Source organism: Bos indicus, chromosome 20 (genome assembly GCF_029378745.1).
Source record: "Bos indicus isolate NIAB-ARS_2022 breed Sahiwal x Tharparkar chromosome 20, NIAB-ARS_B.indTharparkar_mat_pri_1.0, whole genome shotgun sequence".
In the NCBI taxonomy this organism is placed as follows: Eukaryota; Metazoa; Chordata; class Mammalia; order Artiodactyla; family Bovidae; genus Bos; species Bos indicus.
In genome coordinates, this window is record NC_091779.1 from 24,330,536 (window position 1) to 24,342,830 (window position 12,295).

General features: G+C 42.6%; 1 pseudogene; it reads left to right on the forward strand.

Moving 5' to 3' along the window:
- The first annotated feature begins 8,801 nt into the window (after positions 1–8,801).
- On the forward strand, positions 8,802–9,294 carry LOC109574699 (cytochrome c oxidase subunit 8A, mitochondrial pseudogene; annotated as a pseudogene).
- Positions 9,295–12,295: the final 3,001 nt, after the last annotated feature.

Genomic DNA, 12,295 nt, shown 5'->3' on the forward strand with positions numbered 1-12,295 from the left:
TAGCATGGCTTGGCTCTCTACCATAACTATATAAACATTTTTGTTAGTTTTTTAGATAAAGCTACAGATGCTTGGGCAATACAGAATTTCTGTTCTAGGCAGCATATTTTTAAGAGCAGGAAAAGTGAAGATTCTTAATGAGGGAAGGTCAAAGATAATTTTGAACCTGAAAACCCTATTCCATGGAGAAGTTGGGGGGCCCTGGAGAAGAGTAGACCCAGAGAACTTGGACTCTGTCTTCCAATATTCAAAGGATTGCCAACAAGAAGAGGAGTTAGAATAATTCTGTGTTTCCTCCTAGTCCCCAACCCATGCTGGATTTCTTGACACAATAGAGAGAAACTATGGGGTGGTTAATATCAGCTCAGTATCAGGAAGAGCTTACTAGTAGAGTTGTCCAAAGACAGAGAGGCTGGACACGTCCAAACATACTCACAGCACTTGGGAGGGATCTTCCTGGGCAATTGACCTCAACTCATTTTAAAGGCTTCTTCTAAGTCCAAGAGCCTTTTGATTCTCATTCACTTGAAGAACTCAAGTAATTCAGGAAATCAAGCCAGCTGATAGATACCAGACATCATTTGTGTGGTAACTTTGTTGGTATTGCCAAGTAACAACTCAGGAGGCAAATTAAATACTCCTCCTGGAGATCAGAGTTTGTGTTTGTAGAATGAGTGGAAGAATCTATGAACTTGACATTCATTGAATAAATTCTTTGACCAAGGCCTGTGCCTCAACATCCTCAATCTCCCTCATCTCTGTCCCCTTCCTCCCACAGAGCACAGGATTTGTTATTTCCTATGACAAACGGTCATTTTAGTCAAGGAAAAAGACTGGTTTTGTTTTCTGTTTCTCAAGAGGTTTTACCGAACTAAAACTTCATCAGTCAGTTTTCATGCTTTATTATGATTGTTTTTGATAACAATAATAAATTTTTTCCACCCTAGAGAAGAGTTTCAAGGGAGTAAAAATGGGGAGGGATGCTAAGGGTTTTATTTGGTTCTGGAACTAGGTAGAGAGGAAGAACAACAGAAAACAGAATATAAGAAAAAGAGTGATCATGTCATTAGTAGAGGCTTGGATGGGATATTGCTAAGAAACTTCCAAGAGAGAATGGTGGCCTGGACACACACATATACCAAAAATTATGAATAACAAGTATCAAGAACAATGGCTTCGGACAGAACATGTACATTATGAAAAAGCATACTAGTGATTTTCAAATCTCCATTTGTCCAGAAGAGATCAATATAGAACCATCCAGGCTTAATGGGGTCTCTAAAGAACCTCTGGGAAATGCAAGGGATCTTTGGACATAGTTTGAAAGCCTGGATGATAAATAAGTCCAGGTGAATGTAGAGTAGATTCCACCCAATGGATGGCAATTCCTGAACTCATTCATTACTCAGCAGAGTTCTCTTCCAGCTCTCCTGGTGCAGCATAGGCTCATCTGAGAGACAGTCTGGCTTTCAGTTCCTTATTCTCTATTTTAATGGATGGCACTCTAGCCCTTGTCTTCTTTATTGCCAATACTCCCTAATTCCTTTCCCTGCCTCTGGTTTCTGTCATCTCTGATGCACACTGAATATAGGAAATGGACTAATTGCTTCCCTAAAGCGTTTTTATCGTGCTACTCCCTTGCTCAAGAATCTAAGTGCATGTGTGCTCAGTTGCTCAGTTGTGTCCAACTCTTTCCAACCCCATGGACAGTGGCTCCTCTGTCCATGGGATTTCCCAGGCAGGAATACCGGAATGGCTTGCCATTTCCTCCTCCAAAGGATCCTCGGACCCAGGGATCAAACCCACATCTCCTGAGGCTCCTGCATTTGTAGGCAAAAATTCCTTACCCCTGAGCCACCTGGGAAGCCCCCAAGAATCTACAGAGATGCCTTATTACTACCACAGGATTCAAGCTTCCCCCCAGTTTACACCCCATCCTCATACACCTGCTGTTGTAATCCACCGGGTCCTCTCTCCCCTTTGGGCTTTCATATAGGCCGTTCCTGCCTGGATTACTCTCTTTAGCCCCTCACCCAGCCCTTCTCCCTCAGCTAACTCCTGCTGCTCATTACTATACCTCATTTCCTTTGGAAAGTCTAGGGACACAGTTACCCCTCTTGTGTACTGCCGTAGCACTTCATGGCTTCTCTGTCAAATTTGATTTAATTATAATGTTTTTTATGGCTACTTATTAATATGTATCTACCACTAAACTAAATGACAAGAAAGGAATGTCCACACCTTATTTAGGACTTCCCCAATAGCTCAGTGGGTAAAGAATCCACCTGCAATGCAGAAGACACAGGAGACCTGGGTTTGATCCCTGGGTCGAGAAAATCCCCTGGAGGAGGAAAAGGCCACCTACTCCAGTATTCTTGCCTGGAGGATCCCCACAGACAGAGGAACTTGGCGGGCTGCAGTACATGGGGTCACAATGAGTTGGACATGACTGAGTGACTAAGCACACACGCATGCACACCTTATTTACTCTTGAACCCCAAGATCTTGGCAGTGTAACACATGATGAGTGAGTGAATGAATTCAACCTAAATATTTGTTTAACAAGTGAATGGTTGTTGATAGAATGGAGGATGGATAGTAATCTTCTGCTAGTGTATAATTCTTTGTGACATCACTTCACATGGTCCTTTAGTTGTGATTCTTGCAATTTGGGCATCTGCTTTAGTCAGTTTGGGTGGCTAGAATAAAATACCACTGACTGGGTCGTTTATAAACAATGGAAATGCATTTCTTACAGGTCCTGGGACTGGCAATCTGGGACTGGGGCACCAGTACGGTCAGGTGAGGACCCAATTCTAGGTCACAGACTTCGTGTATCTTCTCATCATCTTCTGGAGCCTCTTTTAAAAGGTTCTAATGCCAGTCATAACAGCTCCATCCTCAGGACCTAAGCATGTCCCAAAGGCCCCTACTTCCTAGTACCATCATCTTTGGAGGTTAGAATGTCAACATATGAATTCTAGGGGAATACAAACATTAGACCATGGCATGTACCAAATGAAGATTCCTTTTATCTGTTCCCGGATGAGACAGCATGGCAGGAGGTAAGAGCCTCTTGGAAATGAGACCCTGAGTGAGGAGGGGGAGGCTGTTGGACATCTATGGGAGTGGGACAAGGGATTCAGGAGGCAAGCCCCCTGGCAGCTACTGGGGTTGGTGGGACAAACCCTGGAGGAACTAGAAAAATGGCTTTGTCCTTTTGCTTTTTGCCAGCAGGATACATGGAGGTGTCAATGGCCATTTTGCCTCATTTCATCATCCAGAACCTCCCTGTGTTGTTACTGAAACAGTCAAGGTCCAGAGAAGTGTAAGGACTTGCCAAGTGTTTCAAAAATGGTGGAAAAGCCAGGCCTAGAATCTGATTCTTAAGCAATACTTTCTGTCTCCTCGCTACTGTCTGAAAACCCCAAGTTCCGATTTGCTAACTCAAAGTTATGCATGCAATGCTTCCTCCACAGTGCTTACTGCTCCTGACCTTTGATGCTGTGAAAGCAAAGGCCAAAACCAGGGCATTTCCTCCTGACCAGCATTTCCCACAGAGCAAAGCTGTTCCTCTGTGTGTGCTGGGGGAGAGGCGTGTGAAAGGGGAAGAGAGGTGTAAAGGTGGAGGGTTTTTTGAGGTGTGAAGGTGGGAGGGGCAAAGGCCCGGGTAAGCAAAACCAAGAGAAACAGCAAGAAATCTCTCCCTGCACAAGTTACTTTTCTCCTGGGGCTTCAGTGACAACTTCACTTTTTCATTTTGACACTCCTGACTGAAAATGCTGCCTTGGATGGGTGTGGGGGGTGGGATGCTCATGTGTGTGCATGTGTGCTTGGTCACTTCAGTCGTGTCTGACTCTGCAATTTTATGGACTGTGGCCCACCAAGCTCCTCTGTCCATGGGATTCTCCAGGCAAGAACACTGGAGTGGGTTCAATTTCATCCTCAGGGGATCTTCCCCACCCAGGGATCGAACCCATGTCTCTTACATCTTCTGCCTTGGCAGGCAGATTCTTTACCACTGGTGCCACCTGAGACATCCCTAGGGGTGCTCATAATGCACCTAAAATCATCAGCAATTCATTAGAGCCACAAAATAGAGAATGGAAGATCCACACCTAATTAAACCATAACCATCTTCATCCGCATGATTTTATTTGTGGAGCAGAAGGCTGTTGAGGTTCCTCTGAGTCTGGAGTGAATTGGCAACACCCCTGCAGAGGGCTCCCAGGACATCCATTTCCCAAGTGCTTTGTTGCTAAGTGTGTGAGCTCAGCCACTCAGTCATGTCCGATTCTTTGTGACCCCATGGACTGTAGCCTACCAGGCTCTGCTGTCCATGGGATTCTCTAGTCAAGAATACTGGGATGGGTTCCCATGCCCTCCTCCAGGGGATCTGACCCAGAGATTGAACCAGCATCTCCCGAGGCTCCTGTATTGTCAGGCAGATTCTTTGCAGATTCTTTACCACTGAGCCACCTGGGAAGCCTGAAGAATTGGTAAATGTCTTCAACACACATGAACAAATGGTCTCTCTTTCCTTATTTCTTTGGCCCACTCATTCAGTCAACCACTTTTCTCTTAGGGATCAAGAAGCCCACTATGTAGTGAGAGAAACATTTGAAAAACTTGACTCATTGTTGAATAATGTACATTTAAGATGCCTGTATTGCAAGCAAAAGAATATCTGGCTCAACCAGGCCCAAATGAGGAAGGAAATTTATTGGCTCACCATTGAAAACTCCACGGGAGGATTTGCTTCAGACAAGCTGCTTCTCAAGAGCTCAGTCAGTCTCTTCCTTTCTCTGTTTTTTTTTTTTTTTTTCTTTTTCTTTTGGCTGCACTCGCTCTATGTTGTGGCACACTGGTTTTCTCTAGCTGTGGCACCCAGAATTTTCTTGTTGCAGGTCACAGGTTCTAGAGCCTGTGGACTCAGTAATTGCAGTGTGGGGGCTTAGGTGCCCTGCAGCATATGGGATCTTAGTTCCCCAATCAGGTATCGAACCTAGGTCCCCTGCAGTTTGCAAGGTGGATTCTTAACCACTGGACCACCAGGGAAGTCCCTTAGTCACTGTGTTTCTTTTCTATTTCTCTACCATCTTCTATGTTATTGGCTGTATTCTAAGACTGAATCCTCTCACAGTCATAAGATGACCGACCATAAGCAACTCCCTGTGCTACATGCTTCCTTGTTGAGATCCAGCCAACAAAAGAAGAGACAGTCTCTTTGCCCCAGCACTCTTATAAAGAATCCTAGGACTCAACCTAGTTCAAGAATGGCATCCCTGACCTAAGCTGAGTTAATCAGTCACATGGTCTGAAGACAGTCACATACTCTACCCCAGGGACAGGTGTGAGGAATTCCTAAATGGACCTGGGAGTGCGGAAAGGGCAGAGAGAGATACAAAGAAGTGTGGATTTCAGGGAAAGGACTTTGGCAGGGGTGCTAATATTACAAGTGGGAGAAGAGTCCTTCTCAGCCTGAATAGGCCCAGGTTTTCTATAAGGATGAACCATGCAAAAGGAAGGAATTTTAATTGATCAATCCTAGAATATATACTTAACATAATAGACATGGAAGCTGCCCTCAATTAGAAAATGATCAAGGCATGAAATTGATGCGCAAAGGCAAGAGGGCCAGGAACAGACTTTATGCCAAGACTCAGGAGGAGTCTTGTTTGTTTGGGAGTGCAAATCTGTCTCTTAATCAGAGAAGATTAAATTATTAGAATGTGTCTTAAAAGAGCAGTTCATAAGAAAGTTCTAGTTCCAAGGACTGTATGATACTGACCTGCTTTCATCAAGACAAGGCTAGGCTTGTTTCCCACAAATCTGAGATTGAATTATAGTTCCACCACTCACTCACCATGGCCATGGGCAAGTCACTGACCCTCACTACTTAACCACTTCATCTTTATTAATTTATTTTGATGTGCATAATATTTTACTTATTTATTTTTCTTCCAGTTTACTGAGATATCAATAACATATGGCACTGTATATGTTTAAGGTATACAGCATAATGATTTGACCTATATACATAATAAAATGACTGCCACAGTAAGTTTAGTGAACATCCATCATCTGATACAGATACAAAATTAAGGACATAGAAAAAATGTTCTTATGATGAGAATTCAGGATTTACTTTCTTAACAACTTTCACATAACAAACAGAAGTATTATTTTAGTTTTTATCATGTTGTGCATTAAATCCCTAGTACTTATTATCTTATAACTGGAAGTTTGTACCTTTAAATACCTTCATTCAATTCCTCCTCCAGATCTCCACCTCTTTAACCAAAAATCTGATCTCTTCTTCTTTGAGTTTGTTTGTTTGGTTGCTTGGTTGATTTTAAAGTGTAATTGATATACAGCATTATGGTAGTTCTCGTTACACAACATAGTGACTTGGTATTTCTATCCATTTGAAAATGATCACCATGGTAAGTCTAGTTACCATCTACAAATCAGTGATTTGAAATGCAAATCAAAACCACAAGATATCACCTCACACCCATCAGAATGGCTATTAATAAAAGACAACAAATAACAAGTGTTGTCCAAGATGAGGAGAAAAGGGAACTCTTGTGCACAGTTGGTGGGAATGTAATTTGGTGTAGCCACTGTGGAAAACAGTATGGGAATTCCTCAAAAAATTAAAAATTGAGCTATTATATTATTACCATGCACCTCAAATTGAGACTTGAAGCTAGACAAAATCCAGATTGGGACTTAAAACCACAGTCTTTTAATTAGAATCACTAACTTAGTGTCTGGACTTACTGAGGCTTAGGTTCTTTGTGTCTCAATACAGAAAGAATTCAGTGAGATACAAAGTAATAGGTAAGAAGTAGATTTATTTAGAGAGAAACACACTCCACAGGCAGAGTGTGGGCCATCTCAGAAAGAAAGAGGCCCCGAAATATGGCATGCTTAGTTTTTATGGGCTGAGTAATTTCATAGGCTAATGAGTGGGAGGATTATTCCAACTATTTTGCGGAAGGGGTGGGAGTTTCCAGGAATTGGGCCACTGCCCACTTTTTGACCTTTAATGCTTGACCTTGGAACTGTCATGGCACTGACGAATGTGTCACTTAGCTTGCTGATGTGTTACAATGAGCGAATGTGCTATGCTTAGTCGCTCACTCAGGTCTGACTCTTTGCAACCCCATAGATTGTAGCCCACCAGGCTTCTCTGTCCGTGGGGTTCTCCAGGCAAGAATACTGAAGTGGGTTGCCATGCCCTCCTCCAGGGGAATCTTCCCAACCAGGAATTGAACCTAGGTCTCTGGCATCGCAGGCAGATTCTTTACCATCTGAGCCACCAGGGAAGCCCACAGTGAGTATATACTGAGGCTTAAGGTCTAGAGAAAGTTGACTTGTCCACCATTTTGGTCCTTTTTGGTTCTAATCATTTTATGTCATGCTCTTGGGCTGTGTCATTCTTTTTAAGTTTGTGCCCTGTCCCCTTCACTCCTGTTTCAATGTGAGTCAGCAATAATCTCTTCCTTATTAAAATTTGGATAACAGCACTTCCATTGCAGAGTGATTGTGAAAAGCAGAAATAGGGTCCCGAAGTGCCCAGGGTGAATCAGACATTAAGCAATTGTGACTATAGTTATTTAAATAGAGCTGCTGCTCTGGGATGATGCAAGGTCAGAAGAGGAATGTGAGCTTTCCGGAAGAGCCTGGCTTCACACAAGATCTAAGAAGCAGACATAAACATTGGGAGGAATGGTATTAGGGACATGCTGTTACTGCTGGAGCCTCTGTTCCAGTTCAGATCGGTTTTTCCCTGGCTTCACATGTACCTGGGCATTCCTGGCAGAGGTTCCCCCACCCTCCACCCTGGGAAAGGGTTTTCCAGGGAAATCAAGTCTGGTATACAACTTGATTCAGATTGAAATATGATGACCCCCACACTTTGGTCCAAATCAGAATGTTTCTGGTCTTGCCCCCAGGGACTAGATCCCGAAGGAGAGGAGACAGTAAAAAAGTAAGAAGGTGACCATATTGGAAGCACAGTGGCAACTTTATCAGAGGAGAGCACAAGAAGAAGTTATGATGCCTTCTGATTGGGATTGGGAAATGGGTTGGAGCCCAGAATGGATGGAACTGGGCTAAGACCACCTCAGCCCAACCTAGGAAGACATAAAGAGAGATCAGTAACGAAGGCTTTGAAGCAGGGCTATCCCAGCTCAGTGCCACTGATGTCTCCAGTGGAGATGCGTACCTAAACACACATCACCACCAGAAGCCACAGAGGAGGAAAGTTGGGTGCAGGAGTCCCATGGTAGCTGAGAGGGCCATATGGGAGGGCACAACAGCTGACGGGATGCTGCAGAGTTGGCTAGGGAGGAGCCAGACAAACCTTGCTGGCTTACTTTACTTTTGCCCCAAAGTGGTATAGCCAAGGCAACTGGTTACACAAATTCATCACTTCCCCTTGGACACTGCAGAATCACTTCAATGCCAAGTTAAATCATTGCTGCTGCTGCTAAGTCGCTTCAGTTGTGTCTGACTCTGTGCGACCCCACAGACGGCAGCCCACCAGGCTCCCCCGTCCCTGGGATTCTCCAGGCAAGAACACTGGAGTGGGCTGCCATTTCCTTCTCCAGTGCATGAAAGTGAAAAGTGAAAGGGAAGTCACTCAGTCATGTCCAACTCTTCGCGATCCCATGGATTGCAGCCCACCAGGCTCCTCCGTCCATGGGATTTTCCAGGCAAGAGTACTGGAGTGGGGTGCCATCGCCTTCTCCGAGTTAAATCATTAGGAGCACATATATTATACTATGCCTTCAAGAAATCATGATTTATGCGCGTTATCTCCAGTCTACTCCGTGCCTTAATGTCTGTGCTGACTCCACTGCTGTTGAGAGGCCTGACAGGCCCTGCCCGGCGGCTCCCAGTGCCGCGTGCCCAGATACATTCCAAGCCGCCGCGGGAGCAGCTCGGGACCATGGATATCGCCATTGGGTTCACCTCCTGCTTCCTGTGTTTCCTCCTGCCTTCCGGCTGGGTCCTGTCACACCTGGAGAACTACAAGAAGTGGGAATGATGGGAGCTGTCCTCTCCCTCACCCCGAGACCTGACCACCCCGGCCTTTCCTGATCATGTCTGCTGCATTCCTGGCCGGCCTCCCCTGGACCACGTCCTTCTGTTACAGTGACCTCTTCTGCAATCATGACGTCTTGATTTTTCCACAGTGACATCCTGGGACCACATGTATCTGTTTATAAGGCCCTGCTCAGTAGGGCCTCCCTTGCAACAATAAAGTCTATTTAAAGCCTGCTTGCAGGGGAATCCCCTCCCTGGTGGTCCAGTGGTTAGGACGCTGCGCTTTCATAGCGGGTGGGGTTGGGGGTTCGATCCCTCATTGGGGAACTAAGATCCACAAGCTGCACGGTGTGGCCAAAAAAAAAAAAAAAAAATCATGATTTAATGTTATGGCTTTGCCTTTTGCCAGAGATAATTAAGAATGTTTTCATATAGATATAAAACTGCCTATCATGACAGTTTTTATTATAATGTTTAAAAACCTTATTATATAAACAATTTCCTAATTAATTTCTCATAATATGCTGGGAATGTTTGTTCCTCATGTTGGACTAGCATACTTCCTTCATTTTCTTTCTTTCTTTTTTCTTAAAAAGGGCTTAATAATTTATTAAATTTCTCTTTCACCTTGACCACTAGGGCAATAACAATGAAATGTGGCACACAATTGGAGTAAATTTGGTGTACAGAGACTTGATGGTAAAGCCACCTCCCACTCCTCATCTTCAACATGGCTCTTGTTTTGGTTGTTTTTGTTATCATTGTTATTTTTATCATTAGTTTATGCTGATGCGTCTTTCTAGTAAGTCACTTTTTAAGTGACTTGGTGGAAGTAGCTGGAATTTACTTAATAAATGGACTAATTCCTGAAAGAGTAGGTAAAGTGTTAATCTTTCTCAGAACCGAGAACTCATTATTTAAACCTCATATTGTTTTTTTCTGAGTCATATAGAGTTGAGAATAATGCTGCCCTTTCTCCAACGTATTTCCATCTGAGGCAATTCTTTGTTCTGTCAAATAGATTTATTTTCTTTACCAGACAGAAATGTGGGCAAAAGAAAATGATCTCATTGTGTATGATTCCTGACATGATACCAAGGGCTCCAGACTACAGTGAAATTTGGCTTTAGAAATGACTTGAGAAACCTTTCTGGTTTTGAACACCTGTTCAAAGAAAACCTGTTTGAAATCATTCACTGCTGTTCATTCCTCAGTGGCAATACAGACATGCTGTTGTTCTGATCTTTATGTTAGTGTTGAACAGCAAAGGGCTGGTGTTTGGGTTCCTACCCTGCTTTTATTTTTTTAAAAAGAAAAGAAGCTGTATTAAATGATAATACTTACATATTGGTGTAGTAAGTCTCTGTTTACAGAAACAAACATAAGTTAGTGTCCAATTCAAAGAGCTTCCATAGGTTAACATACCTGTAGAACCATGACCAAGATCAAGAAAAGAAAATCTACTAGCTTCTGTTACTTATCCTCATACCCCACCCAATTCCTAGATCTCCCCAAAAGGAAACATAACTCGGCTTTCTGACACCATTGATTACTGCTTTGCCTGTTTTTAAAGTCTGAAAATGTAATCATTTAGTATATTCTTTTCTGTCTAATTTTCATGAAATTCAGCCTCGGTGCTGCAGGTAGTGACTAATCATTTTTTTTCTTTTTTTTTTTAAATTTTATTTAATTTTTAAACTTTACATAATTGTATTAGTTTTGCCAAATATCAAAATGAATCCACCACAGGTATACATGTGTTCCCCATCCTGAACCCATGGCTCTATACTAACACTTCACTATATGAATATACCACTGGTGGGCTATAGTCCATAGGGTCGCAAAAAGTTGGACACGGCTGAGCGACTGACACTTTTAACTTTCACCACAAGTCATGTATCCATTCTACTGTTGATATCCACTTGGGCTGTTTTAAATTGTTGGCTCTTAAAGAGAATGCTGCTATGAATATCCTTGAATATATATGTCTTTAAGTGAACACTGTTGTTGCTCAGTCACTCAGTCATGTTTGACTCTTTGCCACCCCATGGACTGCAGCACGCCAGCTTCCCTGTCCTTCACCATCTCCCAGAGTTTACTCTAACTCATGTCCATTGGGTTGGTGATGCTATCCAACCTTCTCATCCTTTGTTGTCCCCTTCTCCTGCCTTCACTCTTCCCCAGCATCAGAGTCTTTTCTAGTGAGTCAGCTCTTCACATCAGGTGGCCAAAGTATTGGAGTTTCAGCTTTAGCATCAGTCCTTCCAATGAATATTCAGGACTGATTTCCTTTAGGATGGACTGGTTTGATTTCCTTGCAGTTCAAGGGATTCTCATGAGTCTTCTCCAACACCACAGTTCAAAAGCACCAATTGTTCAAGGCTAAGCCTTCTTTATGGTCCAACTCTCACATCCATACATGACTACTGGAAAAACCATAGCTTTGACTAGATGGACCTTTGTCATCAAAGTAACGTCTTTGCTTTTTAAGTGAGCATAGGCATGCATTTCTTTGTGGATATACCTAGTTGTTCTGGGTCATAGCTATTATATATGATCAACTTTAGTAGATACTAGAAAACAGTTTTCCAAGTGACTGTACCAATCTCCACACTCGCTAGCAGTATATAAGAGTTCTAGTTGTTCCACATCCTTACCAGCTCTTGTTATTGTCATTATGTAATGACAACTATGAAATCATCATTGCATGACTATGTCATGTTAGTCATTCTTATAATAACTGATAAAGAGGAACCCTTCTCTTAGGTTTATGACTATTTGGGGAGTGCTGTTCTAATCTTCTATCCATTCTTTTGCTCTACAGCAATACCATAAAGATTCTTTCCTATATTTTCCTAGAAATTTTATTTTTTGTTTTGTTTTACATTTAGATCAATAGTATGGAATTGTGTATAGGGTACAAGGTAAGATATTTTCTCCATAAAGACATACAATTGATTTATTACAAAGACTATTCTTTCGCCACTGCTCTACGGTGTTACTTTTGTCATAAAATGAATGGTTCATATGTATCAGGATCTGTTTCTTGACTTTTCCATTTAACGTATTAGTCACCAACTAATACGATTTTGAGTTGAAACATTGGTCATACTATCTGCTACTCTGGAGTGTCTGACTGCGGTTGCTCTTTAGCCTTAGCATAAAGGTCTGCAAAAGTGAAACCAATTAATGCAGAAAATCCACTCCAAATATAACGACCAGAAAAAATAGTAGA